The sequence below is a fragment of the Lepisosteus platostomus genome, chromosome 1, assembly GCF_059453375.1.
Source record: "Lepisosteus platostomus isolate fLepPlt1 chromosome 1, fLepPlt1.hap1, whole genome shotgun sequence".
Lineage (NCBI taxonomy): Eukaryota > Metazoa > Chordata > Actinopteri > Semionotiformes > Lepisosteidae > Lepisosteus > Lepisosteus platostomus.
The window spans coordinates 38,734,899-38,756,508 of record NC_142611.1 but is presented as its reverse complement, the minus strand read 5'-3'; the positions used below and the strand labels follow the sequence as shown (position 1 = coordinate 38,756,508).

The window sequence follows — 21,610 nt, the reverse complement described above, 5'->3', positions numbered from 1 at the left end:
CAGAAGGAAATTCTTTAATATACACCACTGAAGAAATCAATATTTCAACTCAAATTATTTTTTGAAGCATTTCTTGACAGTGTTCTTATGATGGAATGTTAGATTGCAATTTAATCAGAATTACATCTCATAAACATTATCTGTATGTTTAATAATCTTTTCTCTCTTTGTTGTATAAACAAAAAAACGAAAATAAAGTTTAAAGAAAATAAAAGTATATATGTATTCATCCACATATTAGTTTTGTTTCAATAAGAAGTATATTCCTGAAATTAAGTATTTAGGAAGTTATAGAGTAAAATGGGAATTGTGATCTCAAAATGTTGAAGATCACACTGAAGCTAAGCAGGTGTGAACCTGGTCACTACCAGGATGGGAGACCTCCTGGGAAAAACTGAGGTTGCTGCTGGAAGAGGTGTTAGTGGGACCAGCAGGGGGTGCTCACCCTGCAGTCTGTGTTGGTCCTAAAGCCCCCATAGATTGATGGAGACACTATACTGTAAAAAGGTGCCATCCTTCGGATGAGATCCTGACTCTCTGTGGTCATTAGAAATCCCAGGGTGTTTCTCAAAAAGAGTAGGGGTGTTATCCCGGTGCCCTGGCCAAATTTCCCCTTGGCCTTTACATCTTATGGCCTCCTAATAACACCCATCTGTGAATTAGGTTCATCACTCTGTTCTCCTCCCCACTAATAGCTGATGTGTGTTGAATGCTACACATTGGTGGTGGTGGAGGGGAGATGTCATTTTCTGTAAAGCTCCTTGAGTGGAGTGTCCTGAAAAGTGCTATATAATAATTATATGTCCTACTTTCTAAATCTTTCTTTGTTTTACACATTATTCTGCTTGTGGTCTTTTTTCAGAATGCAATTTTCAGTACAATTATACCAAACAAAGTGATCACCACGGAATAAAATTAAACATTAGTGAGCATAATAACTTTGAAAAAACTCAATATATAATTTTTTATACTTTTAGTGCTGATGATATGATTACCAGTATTACTTTGCACCATATATGGCTTCAAATTAAAATTAAACATGAAAAAGATACAGTTATAGGATGTTTCACTGGAATATTGTTACCAGCATTATTACTGATACAATAATTCATTTTTGGCATATTCATAACAGGTCTTACATCTATGTATGTAGTATAGATACATAATTATGGTATCAATTTTTAGTATATATGACTTCATAGGCTTCATTTACTTATTGTGTTTAAATAAAAAAGGATGAATTTTTATATTTGTTAAAATCAAGAATTGTTATCAGTATGTATAAAGTACTGTGATAATTTTGTGTAAGGAAGAGGGAGATGTAATTGTTTAAGCAATTGATTTTCTCTTTTACCTATTCTGAGCATTTGGTTGCTATAATTATGTCCTGCTGTGGTTTATAAGGCAATGGGGATGAAAAGCTGGGGCTGACCGAGAGGACCTGTGCTGAGGATAGTTGTCGGTGGAAACCTTTTTCTTTGTATGGGGAATTTGAGTTAGGCGATGCACTGGATGGTTGTGCACCAATATGTTATATTGAATTTTATTTTCTTCTCAGGAGAAAAGGAACAAGTAATGGGCTTATTCCATGCTGAAAAGAGAAGAGAGAAAACACAACATTTCAGCTGTGGAGCCTTCTTCAAGTGTGAGAAAGACTGGGTAGACAGAAAAGATTAAATATGACAGAAGAACAAAAGCTGGGAGAGTGAAGGAAGCAGGAGGGGGGAGAGGCAGAGAGACCACTCAGGTGGTGCAAGGAGAGTGGGTGAAGAAAGATGTGAAGTCGAAACCTGCATGAGAATAGAGAAGATTACATGAAAATAAGTCTGTCACTGAGAGAAGGGGTAAGGTGTGAACCTAGTTTCAGGAAGAGTTTAGTTTCTGTTGCCTTTCTGCTATGGGAGTTGAGAAACCCTTCTTTTAGAACAGAGACAAAGAGATCAGTGTGATCATGTCCGTCTGAGGTGAAATGAGAAACTATGGGCTTGTAGAAATCTTTAATCTTCACAGCCCTAACATGTTCCCTGAAGTGGTCCCCTAGTCTCCTTCTGGTTTCTCCAACGTAGATAGTTGAGAATTTTTTGCAAGAGGTTCAGTAAATTAGGTTGTTGGAGGTACAGGATGTCGTCTGGGTGATCCAGAATTGTCCTGAGGGGCCCTAAAAGAGCGTGTTGTTAGCTATGTAATTGTAGGTGATGCAGCAAGTTCTGTTGCAGGGGAAGGTGCCTGGTGGGGACAATTGCTGAGTGTGGTCAAGGGAGCTGTGAACAAGAAGTTTACATAGATTGGGTGATCGGCGGTAAGAGATGACTGGGTGGTCAGACAAAAGGGTACCGATGGAGGAATCGTCCTGTAAAATGGAGTAGTTGTTAATAATGGTTCTGGGGGTAGAAAGTGTGTTAGGGTGGTAGGGAAGAACTAAAGGAATGCAGTTTTGAGATTGGGAGTTCCTGGGATCTGAGGGCTGTTTTTGGCCCGGGACAGGGCCCTATTGATAACGTGGGTAGGGTATCCTCTGTTGATGAAAAAAAAATGCATTTTGAGTGCTTGGTTCTGAAAATCCATGTCATCACTGTAGAGTCGACATAGCCTGAGGAACTGTGAAAAAGGAAGAGAGTTTTTGGTGTGAGTGGGGTGAAAAAAGCTGTAGAGCAGATAGCTGTGTGAATCTGTGGGTTTGTAACAGACTGAGGTAGAGAGTTGGGAATGATTAATATATAAATTTATGTCTAGAAATGGAAGAGTGGTGAAAGATATGTTAACTGTATATTTGAGGGACGGGTGAGAGTTAGTGAATTGATGAAGGAAGTGCTCTAGCTGGTCATTAGAGCATGTAGCAACACCGATGCAGTCATCGATGTATCGTTTGTAGAGATCAGGGACGAACCAAGTATAGGAAGCAAAGAAGCATTCTTCTCCCCAGCCGACAAAAATATTGGCATAGCTAATTCCCATCCTAGTGCCCATGGAGACTCTATTAACCTATTGATAAAAAGGGTTATTAAATGAGAATGCATTAAGTGTGAGAACCAATTCCACAAGACGAACTAGAGTGTGGGTGGGTGGATGAAGCACTGTGCATTTGTCTAGCATGTGCTTGAGGGCTGTAAGACCATCATTGTGAGGAATGACGATGTAGAGAGATCTGACATCCACGGTAAAAAGGTAGCATTCTGTCCCTGAAATTGGAAATCATTGAAATGTTGGAGAGCATGGTTAGTATCCTTGATATATGAGGGAAGCATTTCAACCAGTGTTCTCATAAGGCTGTCGAGAAAAGCAGAGATGAGTGTGGTCGGACAATTGCATGCTGAAACAAAGGAGCATCCAGGGGTGTCGGGTTTGTGTATTTTGGGAAGGAGATAGAATTGGGATACCTGGGGATGTTCAACTATGAGATGGTTCGCCTCCTGGGGGAGCTCCTTGCTTCTGATAAGAAGGGAGATTTTAGATACCACTTCCTTCTGGTAGTCAGTGGTAGGATCCTGTTGGAGAGGACAGTAGGCACATGTATCGGTTAATTAATAATAATTGCTTACACTTATATAGCGCTTTTTCTGGACACTCCACTCAAAGCGCTTTACAGGTAATGGGGACTCCCCTCCACCACCACCAATGTGCAGCATCCACCTGGATGATGCGACGGCAGCCATAGTGCGCCAGAATGCTCACCACACATCAGCTATCAGTGGGGAGGAGAGCAGAGTAATGAAGCCAATTCACAGAGGGGGATTGTTAGGAGGCCATGATTGATAACAGCCGATGGGGAAATTTGGCCAGGATGCCGGGGTTACACCCCTACTCTTTTCGAGAAACACCCTGGGATTTTTAATGACCACAGAGAGTCAGGACCTCGGTTTTACGTCTCATCCGAAGGACGGCGCCTGTTTACAGTATAGTGTCCCCATCACTACACTGGGGCATTAGAACCCACATGAGCCGCAGGGTGAGCACCCCCTGCTGGCCCCACTAACGCCTCTTCCAGCAGCAACCTTAGTTTTTCCCAGGAGGTCTCCCATCCAGGTACTGACCAGGCTCACACCTGCTTAGCTTCTGTGGGTTGCCAGTTGTGAGTTGCAGGGTGATATGGCTGCTGGCTATAAATTGTCTGGAAGCTTCCTTAATTTACAGGTCTTTTTGCCACACCACAACAATTCCTCCTTTGTCTGCTGGTTTGATGACACTATCATCCCTATTTATTTTCTTCTCGCTTGGTTTGAGTAAGTATTGGTGTTGGTGGGTTGTTGGTGTTGGGTAAAGGAAGCACTTTCTTTGCCAGATTCTATAGTTCCTCTCACCTCAGGCTCTCTTTTTAATTGTGTTCAGTTATATTATTCTTTTTCTTTGGTGTTGTGTACTTGAAAGATTGGAATTGTTTTGAATTTTTGCGTTTGCTCATTTGGCAATGTTGAGACTTTTTCTATGTTTTGTATGTTGTTTTAATCCATGTACAGTATACATAGGATCTTAGAGTCTTATTAGAATTCTTTTATTTCTGGCTCTGGTTGTATTTGGTGAGTTGAAGACCATGTTAAGAACTGGCCCATTCTTTGCCAGTGTGCAGTGTGAAGCTTTATTGTGAGCAGAGGTGAGGATGAAGGAAGATGGGACATCACTTATCAGATTGAAAAGAGGTCTGTATCCAGTTCAGGTCCTATTGATTTCTAACAGTTGAAACAAGCCTGTCAGGAGGACATGGTGGCAGAGATTCAATAGCAGATGGACAGCTTGTGGCAGTGTTAGAGGCAGAACAAACTCAAGTGGTTCCAGGTTCAGTATTAACCTTGCCTTTATCTGAAACTTCATGTCAGATTGTAAAGGCCCTGCAGATGCCTTTGCAAGTAGATTGTCAATTTTATTGTAATCAGTATGATACCAATTGATGTCCTATTTGTTGGAAGTGTCAATGGCTGAGTCACATTCAGTGGAAAATTAAGAATACAAGAAAGCAGCATGTTAATGGAAAGCTTTTAAACTAGTAAGCCCCACTGTCATAGCTCAAACAGCGGGGCAGTCTAATAGTCCTTCCAGTGAAGACAAAAGGATAGAGACGTTTTCATTGGTAATACCCCAATTGTCCATGTGAAGATGGGGGGTGAGTTAGCTCCAAGCCTCCTTGATACTGGTTTCCAAGTTTCCATGATTCAAAAGAGTTTTTTCCATTCATACCTTTGGTTATCGAGGCACCTTTTTTAAAGATTGCTGCTAACGGACAAAAGATCCCCTATTTGGGTTGGTTGGAGATGGGGGTGCAGATTTGGGAAGACAACTTTACCTTAAGGTAAGGTAACTTTACCTTATTGTGGTGTTGTGGTGGTTGAAAATAAATGCTGTTTTATTGGGGATGAATGTCATTTGTAGATGATGGAGAGAACTTTTTCAAGGATCTGAGGCTTGACCAGTAGCCTTGCAAGTGAACATCACGGAGCAGTTGATGTAGAAGCAAGTCTTTAAAATCTGTAGCCCAGAGGCCCATTTGATTGGCCTGATGGTAGGGTGGAGTATGTACTTATACCAAGGAAGGTGGTGATTCCATCTAAGCAGGAAGTGATCTTCGTTGGGTGTGTGCAAGTTGGCCCAGGAAGGCAAAAATACACTGCTATAGCTAAACCAAAAGATGGGACAATACAATGGAGACTGGCTTGTGCGGTGATGATCGTTGAAGGGGGTAGAATTTCTGTGCGAGTTATGAATGTGAGTGAGGCTCCTGTGTGTTTGTATTGTTATCAGAGGTGAGGACCTTTATTTGCAATTACACCTGCTGATGTGTTTTCAGGTGATGTTAATTTGTGTTTGGAAGAGCCAGGTGTAGTTACCATTTATTTACAACAAGTGAATGTTGGTGGATTGATTCCTACTCTTCCAGGTGTGGAGGATTTGGCTGGTGCAGAAGAGCATTTGGGTGAAGTGTCTGCTCGTTTGGATAGTTTCCGGCATGTCCTCTCTGTTGATGAGAATGGTTGTGTGATTGTGGGCAAAATTCTACAGTATGCCAATGTATTCCTACAGGTAATGCATCACCAGTGCAGGAATGATATTGGCAGATTCCACCTCAGCTTTATCAAGAGGTTCATACCTTTTTAAAAGAGATGTTGGATGCAGGTATTATAAGAAAGAGCTGTAGCTCATGGGCATCCACAATTGTGCTGGTCTTAAAAGAAGCTGGGACTTAAAGATTCTACATGGATTATTGCAAGGTTAATGTAGTAAATTAGAAGGATACCTTTTCTCTTCCAGATGTTGACTAATCTTTTACAATGTTGCCTTAAGCTTGGTATTTCCCTACTCTGGATTTAGCAAGTGTTTATTGGCATGTTCAAGTGCATCCTGAGGACCAAGGGAAAACTGTGTTAACTTCAATAGTGGCGTTATATAAGTTTGTGAGTTATATGAGGCTGTGTAATGCCCTAGCTATGTTTTAAGGATTAATGGAATTTTGTTTGGGAGATCAGAATTATGAGACAGTATTGATACATTTCTATGATATTGTTTCTGTTTTTATTACTTGTTAAACATTTAAAAGATCCTTAACTTGTGTTTCATAGGTTAGCACAACACCTGGGAAGTCTTAGACAAAGGATGGTGCCAGCAGGAGGAGATGAGAAGACTCAGCAAAATCCCCTGTGCATTCAGGAAGAACAAGAATTGTCCCAAGTACTAAGGAGATTTGCAAGGACTACTCGGGGACAGGTACCAGCTCAATATTGCCATTGATAGGACAGTTATTGAACTCATTTGGACATGACTTGTTAAGCAGGGAAGAATATAAGGGAGAGGGAGCTGTAATTGATAAAGCAATTGATTTTCTCTTTTTCCTGTTAAGAGCAGCCCTGTGATTGGTCTGTACATCCTGCTGTTGGTTCTGCAGTGATGGTGGTTAAAAGCTGGGGCTGAGAGATCCCTGTTGAGTCCAGTTGTCAGCTGGCAAGTTTTTTTTTTGTACGCAGAGTTTGGGGTTGCACTGGATAGTTGCTGAAAAAAAGACAGAAAATGGTAACGCTTTATTTTCTTCCTGTTTGATTTGAGTACGTACTAGAGTGGGTGGTGTTGGGAAAATGAAGTAGTTTGTTTCCCAAATTTTAGTTTGGTTCGCTATATGTGTGTCCCTTTTTAATTGTGCTATTGTCCTCAGTCTTATATTGGTCTTTTTCTTTGGTGCTGTGTTTATGGAAGATTGGAATTTTTTTTAGTTTTATCTTTGCCCATTTGGCATTGTTTGGAATTTTTGTCTGTTCTGAATGTTGTTTTAGTCCATGTATATACAAGATGTTAGGGTTAAAACTAAAAATTTTATTTCTGGCTATGGTTGTAGTTGGTGTGGTTACCTATAAAGAAACTTTACTGTGGTGGGGCAAGTTAGCCGTTACACTATACCTTACTTGCAGTGGTATCCTTATCACATGCGAGTCATGGTTCTGGGAAGTTACTGTTGGATCATCCACCAGATGCTGGCTGGTTCGCTGGAGCTGGTTTTAGATACTCTTGTTTGATGTGAAGTTGATAAATGCTAATGTAAGCAATGTTTCTTGCCCTGTGATTCAAGTGTGTCCCGGCAGAATAAAAAGAACCTGGATATGACAACTTAAAGGTCCCTCACCTTTATCGAGGGTGACGTTGGATGATATGAAATAAGTTTAGAGATTTCACGGGAGAGGGGGGTAAAGTAGATAAAAGCGAATTATTCATTTGATAGTCCTATGATTCTCTTGGAGTGATAATGTGGAAGACCACTTGTGCATGTGTTACACCCTGTGTAGAGAGTGACATGCACTACTGATAGTATAGTGTTTTCTTTTTTTTTAGCAGTTACCCCTTGCCTCACATATCAGCCCCCTCCCCCCTTTACATTTGCAGTGTTAGACATTGCAATCACTGACACTGATTTAAAGGAAAGGACTACAGACCAATGTACTAGATTGGATAATAGATACACTAAACTTGACCAGTAAGCCATAGAATATATTCAGTTTTTACACCACATAATACATTAGTACAGATGTTTACATTTACAGTGGGATAGTTCTTGGTTTAAAACAAATACTTTATGATCTGAATGGATGGGGGAATTAGGGGAATTCCACTTGTTGCAATACAGTATGTGTTCTCCTTCATACAAGATCCCTTGGTAAAAGAATGTATTCCTCATTAAGAAAAGTACAAAAACTGTTTCTAATGTATGCAGCCACCAAAGCTCTAGATTGACAAAAATCATTCAAGTGGCACCACCACATTTACTCTCATTCTTCTTTGTTATTTTTCAGTAGCTCAATACAGACCTACAGTAGTTTTAACAGACAATAGGCAATAACAGCCTAGATAAACAATGATTGCTTTGTAAATGATTACTTTAAAATGCCAAAAATGTACAGACCAGTTAAACTGCGTAATTAAAATATATGCAATATGCAAATTTATCATATTTTTTTCAATTTACTTATACAAAACAATCTTCAGATCTTATTTTTAGAGAACACTTTAAATAACTTTAAACATAGTTTAGAGTGGTGGCTCAGTTGGCTGTAAGAGGAGTTAAGAGCCACAGTGACAAAATAAAAGTTATCCTTTCCTATAATGTTGATCAATATTATCATTATTTCTTGTGTACACTCAGGACTCTCCAGAATTTTATGTTTATGTTGTAAGACCTGAAAAATTAGTCATGAGAAATCAGAAATGTGTCATAAAGAATGGGAAAATCAGATTTGTGTAGGAACACTGATTTCTTTGTATGCATGAACTGTTTCTCTTTCTACAATACACTACACTGTTTTCTAAAGCTGATAGCATTGCAACACACTCACCCCTATTTACTAAGAAAGCTCTACTTCTGAGGAGGTTGTGTTTGTTAGCTTACAGTATATATCAGCTCAGGATGCTTGAATTTTAAATGTTTTATTCTGAATACACAGTTAATTAGACAAAAGGTTGTATAGTACAGTCATCCCCAAAATTCAATAGCTCTTTTCAAATATGTTTCAGAACATGATCTATGAAGCTGTAAACATGGTCTCCTTTTTCTAACAGCTTTCCTCAAAAAAAGAGGACAGTGCTATCACTTTCAGACAATTTCCATATCAATGCCTGTATTACATTATAAAAAAGACACATTACATGATCTGTTCAGGACACAAAACATGAATTTCTGAATTTCAATTAAGAAAATACAAAGTTATCTTCACTGCTATGCTCTCAGCTGTTCTCAAGTTGTTTTTTTTTTTTACGTTAACACTACATTTAACATACTGTAAATGACTAGAGCTGTCCTACAGTAGTAGAGGATGAAGGTGTTTTAGTAAAGGAATTAGCCAGAACTCGCCAGTCTGATGGTTGTGGCTAATTACTTAAGGGAGTTAAGAGAGCAACACATACTGTATATATTTGTATCAGAAATGTGTCTTAGAGAAGTAACAGAAAAAAATCTGATTCGTGTGGGAACACTGATATCTTTGTATCCCTAAACTGCTCCTTCTTTAACAATACACTGCATTGCAACACACCCAGTCCTTGATTTACCTTTTCCAATAATATTGGGTTCTTGTCAGATGTAACACTTTGCATTTAGACCAAAATGTCCAGTTGTTTGGACCTCAAAATATTTTTGACACGTTTGTAGTATCACTTTTGTGAGTGACCAGGGTGTTGTTGTCTCATGGACATTCATTCCCTTCTCAGCCACTATGTTCTAAGCTATAAAGTTATTTTATTAAAATTTAATAGTCTCAAACCATAACCTCAAACTGTACATAGATTGTTTCAGCACGAAAAATCCTATTTAGAGGATGTATCAACAGTGAAGTATGAAAAGCAGTGCGAAACCTTCTATATTGTTACAGCTAATCACGGCCAATTCTTTTTTTTTCTGTGCCTCCAGTGTGCAACTAGTGTTTTCATAACCCACTGCAAATCGAGCTTGTGTTTGCAAACTGTTTTTGGTGAGGAATAATTAAACGTTGCATTTCTTACAAAATGATATATGACCTACAGATTTCTTTAGATTTTTTTAGCTGTAAGGCTTTAATCCCCGAATTCATTCGTTTACAGAGGCAATTCGCGTTTATCTTCCGTACTGGACCTCAACAGATTGTACAGGTGATGAAAACGGGAAACAAATCATGCTGCTGTTTTTTTTTAAGCGAGACTGACACAATAATTCTGGTTTTCTTTTTACAGAAGGATTGTTTCACTTGCTGAACCTGCTTAAAATGTCTGAATACTATTTACAGTAGCTGTGCCCTGCAATTCGTGCATTGTGGAATTATTTTTTTAATGAAGGAATTGTGCGTTCTCCGTGGAAACATACTGTACTGAACAAACCCCGCGGAACTAGTCATTCATTATCAGGCTACACAAGTGCACAGAAACAATTCAGAAACATCAAGTATGTCGTTGAAATGGTAGAAGAGCCAGCATGTCGTTGAAAGCACAGACATTTTTCACATTCACAATGAAAGTTGAAATCTACGTGACATTTATAAAACAGCAGCCCAGCCTTTCCATTATGCCGATCTCTTCTTACCTGGATATACTTGCACATACTAATGAAACTGCTTGAAAATTACTTTAAATGTATTTTAAAAATGCCCGTGTTGTCTTTTTACAAAAATCTTTTGCCTGTTGCAATGCGCGCTACAATGATTATATATAGCTGATTTAAACTTTAACACAGGTAATTATTGTATTTTTATAAGGAGTTGTGACTTCTGTGTATAGAAACTACCGGTTATTATGCATTTAATTACATTTTGGAAAGGGTGAACTTTGCGTTTACTGTATATTTGTTTATTTCTCGAATAATCCCACGGAAACTTGGATTCGTTTTTCGGCTAAGGGCAAATAAAAAAAAAAACCTCAATCGTGAACAAACTTTTATTTTTACTAAATTTCTCTAAAGCAAAGGCAATAAAAATCTGTACCCTCGTTATAATTGTATTGCACGTTACTTATTTTCTTAAATTTATTGCAATTGCATGTGTTACAAATTGCTTCTGTAGAGAAAAAAAAATTAAGTCTCCTGAAATAAAATGTGGCTCCCTCCAAGCAATTTCCAATTAGATGAGAATTGGCAGTTGGTGCCAATATACTATAAAGCAGGATCTTTACAGAAAGTTTAAAATTCCCCTTAATTTAAATATACCTATTTAATGGGCTCTTTGCTCATTCATAAATCCTATGTAATTGGTCTGCTGGGTGAAATTTTCAACTAAAAGTATGAGTAAATATATATATCTTTCTTGTTACTTTAAATTGCAAATAATTACTTAGCTAAACCACATGTAATTATGTTTTCCTAATTAACACTGTGATTTCATAAAACCATTCTTTCTCAGTTCACCCAAAATAGAAACTTACAGTTTTACAGTACCTTGACAAACAATGTTTTTTCTGTTTTTACAGACACATTATTTATTGTGTTATTGTTTTACTCACCAATAGTACAAATATATAGAAACAACTTGATTTCAGTTTCTTAACTTCCAAGACTGTACTAAGCTAAGGAGGTAATATTTATTTTCTTTTTTACAGGCTCTTTTTACAAACTGTCAATATTTAACTTATCTAACTGGATAAACAAGCAGGCTAAACAAAAGTCTTCATGTCTTCAAAACTACATAATCAACTTACATTCCTCAAGATAAAAAGATGGACATTGTTTCAAGTGTCGGGTAAGTTTGGACTTAGCTTTCAGTTTCATTCAGATATTGAAAGAAAAATGAGAGAAACTTTTGTAAAATCAACATGATTCAACATCAAATCTAAATATATTTTCTATTCTTTTCCAGGATTAAATAAATAATATGCATTGAAATATGGTGCTGCTAGTAAAGAATATCAGGGAAGTTTCTTCTTTTCCTGGTTGATGTTTCAAATACTAAAAAAAATGTTTGTGAAATATTAAAAAGGACTCTAAAACTTTACCTTTGAGTCTAAAAAATCCAATTAAATGTTCAAATCTTATAAAATATAGGATTTGCTGCTGAAAGTTGCAAAATTGACCTTTTTGACATTTACTAGTTAAATGCATGCTGTAGTTTTCCATAAAGACAGTTTGGTTGACTTGATAAATTGCTATTATTAGCTATCTGTTATTTATTCTCCTCTAAAACATGCCTGAAAAGACAACTCCTATCACTCAAGCACAGAATCATTTAAAACATACAAACAGTATTCGTTGTAATAATAATAGCCATTAATAATTAAAATATTTTGCAGAAATTAGATATACAAGAAATATGAAATTGGTCTTCAAACAGACGATAAGCAGAGAATCATAGTACAAAAATTGGAATATATTATTCTTCACCTGTTTAAACCTTGTATAATTGCTATATTGTTTTTTTTTGGGTGTCTTCTAAGTTCAAGGTCTTCAGAACTTCTTTATTCATATTTCTGTTTTGGCAAAAAATAGAATTAACATGAGGATTAAAAGTTCAACATTTTAAAATAGAAACAAGGAGCCCAAATGCATTGTTTTTAGAAGCTGTTTTTAATGGCTTCATTTTGTACTATATATATTTTGGTAAAGTAGCTTCTACCAGTTCTGTTACTTAGTGGTGGCAGTTCTATCCTGGTACATCTCATGCACTAGGCCTTCTTTTTTAATATTCCCATCATTAGTACATTTTTATCAGTAGTAAAACTACAAAAGGAATCACTACAGCTCAGCACTACTGTGTACTGATCCACTAATGCATCCATAAGAACATTTACGAATGATTGTAGTCCATTTGGTCCATCTAGTCTGTTTTTTAGTTAGTAGCTAATCGATCAAAGGATTTCATTAATCTGTTTCTTAAAAGAAGCCAGGTTATCGGCCACAGCAACATAGCTGGGTGGTTGTTGTTCCATACTCCAACAACCCTTTGAGTAAAGAATTGTCTCCTACTGTCTCCAGGTTTAAATACACTTATACTGTACATAGTTTCTGCTTGAGTCCTCATTTCCATGTAGGTGATGCTTCTGTTTCATAAAATTGTTACTAAACTTCACACATAATAGAAAACATATTGGTCTATAATTATTTTCTCTTTTCTCTCAGCTTTCTTATGGATGGACACTACGTTAGTAACTCTCTAGTCTTTAGGTACTACCCCTGTCTTGAGGGACTGCTGGAAGAGTTTGTCAGTGGCTTCTGAATAACATCTGTTGTTTCTTTGAGTACATAAGATAACATCAGACTTTAGAGACTTATTAATTCTAGGTGCATATAGTACCCAAAATACTTCTTCCACTTTTATGCTCCTACTAATTAGAAGAGAACCTTATCCTTGCCTGGGGGATTGAAATACTCATTTAGCACATTACCTTTGTAGGAAATTCATGCTATTTTTCCTTAGTCACCATTAGTGATTTACATATTATACGTATTACAAGTGTTTAGTATATTCTGATATATTTTTATATTACTATATGACTACCGTATATACCGTATAGATGGGCAATTTTGCATATAAAGTACAAAAGTAATATACCACAGTTTAAGATAAATTACAAGTTTTATAATTGCAAGATACAGGGCAAAGTCTATAGTCCTCTTGTCATTTGGTACAATATGTTGTTGGGTTGGGAAGCACGGTGGAGTAGTGTTTAGCATTGCTTCCTTGCATTTCTAGGTCCCTGGGTTCAGTTCCTGGGCTGCTTTCTGCATGGAATTTGTATTTTTTATCAGATTCAAATGGGTTTCCTCCAGTGACTCTGGTTTCCTCCCACAGTCCAAAAACATGCTGCTACTGTAGGTAAACTGGCTTCTGGGAAAATTGGCCCTAGTGTGAGCGTGTACATGTCTGTGTTTGTGTCTATCCAAGTACCCTGTGATGGACTGGAGTCCCTTCCAGGGTGTATCCAGCCTAACGCCCATTATTTGCTAAAATAGGCTTCAGCTCCCCAATGACCCTGAATTAGAAGAATTAGTTAGAAAATGGATCAGTGGATGTTGTTGGGTTCTCTAGTTACTTTGACAAAACAGCACTCTACTACAAACTGCTCCCAGACTAATCACTGATTCTTAAAAAGGTACCCAACAAAGCAGGTTTGAAAACTAACAATGAGAGACTGACTCTGCTGCTGTGTACCAACAAAATGGGCAAAAAAAAGCTAAAGCCTCTGAGCAGCGGCAAATGTCAATTTCCTCAGCCAAGTACCGTACAGTATGTCAACATGAAATGTTTGCCTGTGAGCTACAAAAATACTGCTTATGTTTGGATGACGTGATATTTTTAATTATTTTTTTGGCTTGAAAGTGAGTTTATACCATTGGTGAGATAACACTTGTGTTACAAAAAAAAGACCCTGATCAGTTGATGTCCTAAAAACCCTGATAAATGTTTTTCTGAACAGCAATTCAAAACAGGAGGATTAAATCACAGAGTTACAGTAGCAGTATTTCCAGGACAAGATGTAAGACTGCCTGCTTCCCCTACAAGCTTAATATATTATTATTGTTCTGCCATATTGGCCACTTTTATATAGTAGGTTTTTATGGAACTTAACTACCTAGATGTCTTTCTTATACCCACTGAGTCAGCAGCTTTGGTCAACAGTGGATCTACTGTACTGCAGGTCTCTCTCAGAATTTGTGGTGGTAAAATATCTATCTCAGGGTTCCAGGGTTATTAAATATGTTTTTTTCTCCATATTTATATGTACAATTCCTTAATTACTTAAAACAAAATCAAATGTTTTGTATTAAACAAAATAATAAATCTATCATAAATGATCTGGCCTACAGTAACTTGCCATTATTTTTTTTTTGAATTATACATATTTCAACATTATCAGTTGTTCTAAGGATCACTCTAAAACTGAAAAGTTAAGTAATACATAATTGAGGCTAATGAATTAAAATAATTGCTAAAACATGGTTTGAGATTATATTATTTTAAGAAAATTCTGTTTTAGGGTGGTTGATGTTCTGGTCTGCGTTTGCTTTAGGCTTTTGCTTATATTCTGTTCCTTTTTGATGCTAAAGAATATTTACAGAAAGGGGCCAATGAGTTTAAAACATTACTAAACCAGAACGATAACATATTATCGCATTTCTCTTCTTTCATAAACAAATTATTTGAGATAAAAATGTAATGAGATAGTGTTACCATGGATATTTGATGAGTTTGCAGTAATAAGTAATATTGTGTGGGAGTTTTTATTTTAAATTTATATTGTATGACATATCATTTTATTATCTGCATGTTATAAGATTTGAATGATTATTTACTTGTATCTGTTAGAATTGTATACCTTTCTTCAAATTATTTCCTTTGTCTTTTTTTTTCAAGTTTTCTTATCATCTTTTAACTCACCCTTTTACATTTTTATTGAAATGTTTGTAACACCTGATATAATATATAGGATATACGTGCAAAAACAGCAAATCATTTGTAGAAATGTAAAATTATTCTAAACTAAAATGATTATGATTATAACAAAAATGATTAAATGTAAAATCTACACATAAAAAAACAGCAGTATACATAAAGAAACCCCTCTGACCTCAATAATTGAGTATAATATATAATAATACTGCTTAATTCAATTACAGTGATCAGACAATACCACCACTTCAGTGCTGCAAAACTACTAATCAATTAGGTTTATTTCTATTTAGTGTAAACCTATAGAAATAAACCTATATTACAAAATTGTAAACAAAAAGTAGAGCATAAATTAAAAATTAAACATTAGCTGTAACCAGTCTGGATTTCAAAAAGAAAACAATGCCTAATTAACAATTAACAATTAACTAAGTAGCAATTGGTGTAATGAATAAAAATATATTATAGAGCCCCACAGGTATTGATTTCTCAGCTGAAAGCTGTAGGAACCCAAAACAGAATATGCATATGGATTCTGAAACAGTTGATGAACAGAAAAAGGGGGTCCTAAGATGATGCAAGGTAACACCACAAGGATGAGTACAAAGCCATATGTTGTATATAATCTACTTCAAATTAGTCTTTGCTACTGTTTGTAATCTTAAATTAAATATTCTAATGTATAGCAATAAAGGAAGTGCCAAATCATGTAGCAGACTTCTCAAATCAGCTGTTAAAAAGAAAACAGAATTGAATACAAAACAAGTGTAAGGTACAGTACTTTATGCAGACAAGAAAGCATATGACATTTATGCCATTAAACATACTGCAATTACATGCAGCCTTTGAAAAGATCAGTGGAGTTTATACTGACGTGGTTGTCCTCTTGCAGGGAAGTGATGAAGAGTTGAAGTTGGAAAGAGTTGTAAAAATCCCAGAAAATGCTTACCAAACTGAAAGGTATCCTGCAAGATGGGGTTAAAAGAGCTCACTCTGTTTAGGGCTGTGGAAATTTAATTCAGGTATTCAAATTAAACCCATTGAAGGAATCTACCAGAATTTAAGTTCAGAGAGGAAAACTGGGACTAATGTACATTACTGGCAGTTAAGTATGAATACATTTAAGATACAAAATCATTCATTGCACAGAAAATTGTGAAACTCAGATCCTTTCACAAGCACAGTAGCTTGATGAAATCCTTGAATCAGTAAGATACTTATAACAAGATTGAGCAAATGGCCACTCCTACTTTTTAAGATGTAATTTGTTGTTTATTCTCATTTATTATTTTCTTTGGGAACTGCACTGTGTTTATCTCACATTTGAACCTTCTGTATGTCTACATTCTACATGTCTACAAGTCCCTATGTGAATGCAGAATCATTTTAAGTACCACACAGTAAACAATAAATATACAAATAAAAAGGAAAATGTATTTTTGGAACAAATAATGATTAGAAAATAACTAGGGTTTAAGAACTTCTTGGCACAAAAAGTAACAGTCTCCCACACCACAACCAGAAAAGGTCCAGAATCCACCATGATGTTGCTGATGCTGTTGTGTCACCTGGATTCACCTCTGCATCTTCTCTCCAGCAGGTGCCACTCTAATCAAGCTCTCTTCTCTACTCACACAGTCTCAATAGTAACAGCTCCACCTTCCTTCTTATTACTGTAGACTACTTATAAACAGACAGTAGCAGAACCCTTAGGTTGACCTTACAGTATATTGAAAGAACCGTTCCAACAGTATCTGAGTTCAGTCATTTGTACCAATTAGTGCATTATAAGAAGCTTAGGGAAGAGTCAAACCTCTCTTTTGAAAAACAAATATTTTGGAATCATGCACTCTTCATCCTGAACTGACTTTCAACTCTTTTATATTTGTACAGAAGCCCTTTTTCATCCCCTTAATGAAAATAAAGAATTTAATAAATGTATTATTGTATGCATATACAAACTACAGTATAACAACATTTTTGTTTTCCTTTTTGGAGTCATACAAATGATATACACTCCTTTTTGTAAGTGAAAACATAGTCAAAACTGGAATACTCAAACTGAGCACTTTTATGCACAAAAGAAGTTAAATGTCAGTTAAAACAGCACAGAAAACACAACAATTGATATATACTGATTGCAAACATATTTAATTCCTAGTAAATACTACTGTCTCTGTATGGTCCCTCCATCAATGAGAGTGAAAGCCACAGATTGGGAGAAGTGTATAAAAATTTGAGAGACTCTAAATATCCCTTTAAGAATAGTGAAGTCAATCATTAAGAAGTGAAAGGTGTTTTGTACCAACCAGTCACTGTTCAAAACTGGCAAGAAGACAAATGGTTAGAGATGCTACCATGAAACCAACAGATGACTTTGAAACATCTACAGAGTTCAATGGCTGAGTGCCTTAGAAAGGAAGAAAATGTCCATTAATGCTAATCCCAGTCACTCCACAAAGATGACCTATAGACAGTAGCAAAGTAGCAAACAAATTATCATATCTTACAGAGTTTACAACAAAACAAGTTGTGGCAAAAAGGTTTGGGGACAAACAGGACAAAACTAGAACATTTCGGTCTAAATGCAGAGTATTACATCTGAGCCATTCCAACCCAAGCTCTTCACCTTGTCTACACCTTCCTAATTGTCAAGCATGATAATGGCAGCATGATAGTATATAATGAAACTGCTTTTCATCAGCAGGTTCTGCGGCGCTTGTCAAGGCTGAGGGGTAAATGGATGGCGAAAAGTTCACACAAACCTTAGAGGAAAAAAATGCTTCAGTTTACTAAGACTCTTATGACTGGGATGAAAATTCACCGTTCAACAGGACAGTGACCCAAACGACAAACCAGAGATACAGTGGAGTGGCATAACAAGGAAAAAGTGAATATCCTTTCTGGAATTATTTTCCTTTTCATACAATTATAATGAGTATTGATAGCTCAAATTTCAATAAATGTTTACTCTAACACCATTACCATTACCCCCAAAGTGTATTTTTTCCATATTGAATATTTATTAAATCATTACCTTATACAGTATTTAACTGTTCATGACACATACGGTTACTATGGTTTGAAATTTTTGTATAATTGTTTTGTATAATTTGTTTAATATATCTCTATGTTAAAAATATCATTTTCCAGAAAGAAGAATGCCACCAACACCACTAGCAGGAAGAATCTTATTTTCTACAGTCTAACATCACAATTCACCAGAGCAGATCACAAATATCACAGAGTTCCACAGAAATATGAATTTGAAACATTTAACATCAAGTAACTTCTTATTACTCCTCCAGTGATTGACCAGTCACTATCACATTTTTGCTGGTTCTTGGCAGGGCTCATCTTGGCTGTGATAGGGGACTGATCCTTTAGCATTTAGGAGAAGAGTGGACAACTGAGGAATGCTTTGGGTTAGCTTGCAAAATCAGTTAAAATTAGAGTTCTGATGGTACACTGCTAGAATAGGCAAGTGCCTAACAAGCAAGGAAAAAATAGTTTTAAAGTTTTATAGTTGTATAGTTACGATGTTCTTATTTGTTCTCAATGTTTACCATTTGAGTTCTTAATTGGGACTGACAGAACACTGTCTGTGGAGGGTGTAGTTTCCATTGTGACCAACAAAGTCACACTTGTGCCCAGTTTTCTATAGATTTGTTCAGCTAAGGCAGAACGGGCCAGTGGCCAAGCTTTAGTTACCTATTTCTGTTTGCGTTCCAATTTCTGTAAAGTGTAGAGAAGTGTAGAAAAGTCATTTAATGAAGGAAATACAAAGTTACAAAATGCAATCCAAAGATGGATTAAGTGGAAGAAACATACAGTAATTATAGTACCATTATTTTTTTCTGTGAGAGGATAATGTCAGAATTTTACTTCAGTGAAAAAAGAAATGTCTGTTTGGTACTCTTTGTATTTTTGTCTCATGCATTTATTACTTTTATGCCAGCAGAAAATTATTCAAGTTAAAATCAAGAAATCACAAAAGATCTGGCTCCGATACTTTGTAAATCAGATTTTTCCTGTGCCTAGTATAATGAATAGTACTTCTGCCTATAAAAGTTGGGTCCATCTGGGTATAAGATACAGAACTGTGTTATCGAAAGTGTAACTAAATTGAAGTGGACACCATGGCCACAGTGACCAGCTCAGCTGTAGCTGCAAAAAGCCACTGATTTGAAGATTTGAAAAAACACTGTGATTCACTGGTAACAGAATCAAATTATAGCATAGTTTTAAATGATACAATAATAGTTAGAAATCCACCTTTAATGTTAATAATTTACTATTTAGAAATTAACTTCATGCATGACTGTATGCATGGTACACCTACTCACATGAACTTTAAGCTAATGTGATGATTAGATATCTCTCATGCTCTCGTGAAACCAGTTTGCAAGTATCAGCTGTGAAATGCATTTTTATATACTCATGAAGATAGAATCTAGGGTGTTCTTAGTCCAAATCTAGAACAAATAACAGCACAAAACGTGATGAGTATGAATACAAAATACATCTAAGTTCAAGTTCCCTTGTAAATCCACTCTTAAGCTACAGAGGTATAAGGAAGTTACTTCTGTTTTGAAGCTCAGCAAAAGTTAAGGTGTGGTTATTAAAGATCCTATAGTTCTTCCTTCTGACATCCTTCTAATTAAAGTTTAGTTTGCATATACTTTTAGAGCTGTTATCTTGATAATAAAACAATACCTTCATTCTTAAGTCCCTTTCATAAGGCTTTTGTGTGTGCTCGATGAATATATTTTACAAATGTGCAAATATTCTTTCTACTGTGACACACAGTAAAAACATAAACTAACAAAAAGTCTCTCAAATAATAAATTCTTCTACTTTTGATCTATAGTTTGCTTTGGTGATTTTTTATTTATATCTTTCAATCCAGAATCTTTAACTGTTTAAAATGAGTTGTACTGCTAATACCCTTAGCTGAGGAAGGACAAGGACTGTCCATGCCTTTCTCAGAAAATTGCACTGTCAAACTATTCACCTTCGCCACTTCATGGTGCCCACAGAAGAGTTAGCAAACTGAGGTTACCATCACAAGACCACTCAGTCACCATAGTGCTAGACCTATTGTTTATCTCTGCTGGAGGAATCCTAGTCACGGATAGCCCAGAAAAGAGATATTTGGACTATTAAAGGTAACACTCCATTAAAGGTTCTCCAACTGATCAAATTAAATTTGAGCCACACAGAAGATTTTTCAACTGGTACTTCCCAGCAAAAATTAATAATTTTTTTTTTTTTTAGTTGCAATACAGGTTAAAAGTGCAAGATTACACTTACTGACATATCAGACATCTAGCACACAATTTAACTAAACAGACGAACCACATTGATTTTTGCTTAAGCCTAAGATTTGATTAATTCCCTTTTGCCTGACAAATCAGTTTCCATTGTGCAGATTATTCTGTTTGCTAATGATACTTTACAAATTATCTTCTGGGGGATCTTTTTGACATACTGTATCTCACCTATTTACAGACTGTTCTCTTTTACAGCTGAGTTGACACATTGCACATCTTTTTTGTCCATTACTCTTTTGATCACTGTTTCGCACCTATTGTATTTTTTGATGACTTCATCATTGTTACACAAGCTTCTCAAGCACAAATCTGCACATCATATCAGCTTCTCATAGATTTATGTTTCCTTTTGTATGTAGAGGACTGATGTGAAATTGACAACAGTAGCAGGTAGAGAGCTGTTAAGGATATGATTAGACTTTCAGAAAATGTTTTCCTGTTTGCCTTTCTGCCTTGAATCCACTTTTGTTTACATGTTGTGTTTGTTCCTTGCACCCTATAGTCTCTTGCACAAAACATTAGCCATTAATCAAGATTTCACTCCAGGAATATCCTACCTTATGAAGGTGTATTTATCTTCTTCCTTGGAACGATATTATATTCTTTCTCTGCTTTTTAATCAAATATTGTGTTCTGTTTTTCATTGAACTCTCCATTCTTTTGTTTCACTAGGAATTACTTCACCCAAGATTAAAGCATCATGAACCGATGATGGAGTGAAATTTTGCCTTAACCCACTTGTCCTATTTTGGCCATAGGACAAGGAGGCCAGGACCCCCATGCGAGGTGACCAAGGGGTAGCTGCAGAGGTGGAGATGGGGTGGAGGTGGGATGCAAAAGACGTATGCAAGGGAGAGATGGGGATCATGTAGGTATTTATAGCATTTTGGGAGAGGCAAGGATATTGGGAGCAATTGCTAATTACTGACGGCTGAGTCTGATTGAACTTGGTTGTTGTCATCCCTCCTG

The 21,610-nt window shown here is 36.3% G+C and overlaps 1 long non-coding RNA gene and 1 pseudogene across 1 annotated transcript; one reads left to right on the top strand and one right to left on the bottom strand.

Moving 5' to 3' along the window:
* Positions 1-1,695: 1,695 nt before the first annotated feature.
* LOC148677920 (uncharacterized) lies at positions 1,696-3,096 on the bottom strand (annotated as a pseudogene).
* A 3,475-nt stretch (positions 3,097-6,571) lies between these two features.
* Positions 6,572-18,290, top strand: LOC148677919 (uncharacterized). The gene is made up of 4 exons (XR_015939831.1): positions 6,572-6,690; positions 11,524-11,663; positions 16,201-16,268; positions 18,013-18,290. It is a non-coding gene; the product is annotated as an uncharacterized LOC148677919 (long non-coding RNA).
* The last annotated feature ends 3,320 nt before the right edge of the window (positions 18,291-21,610 follow it).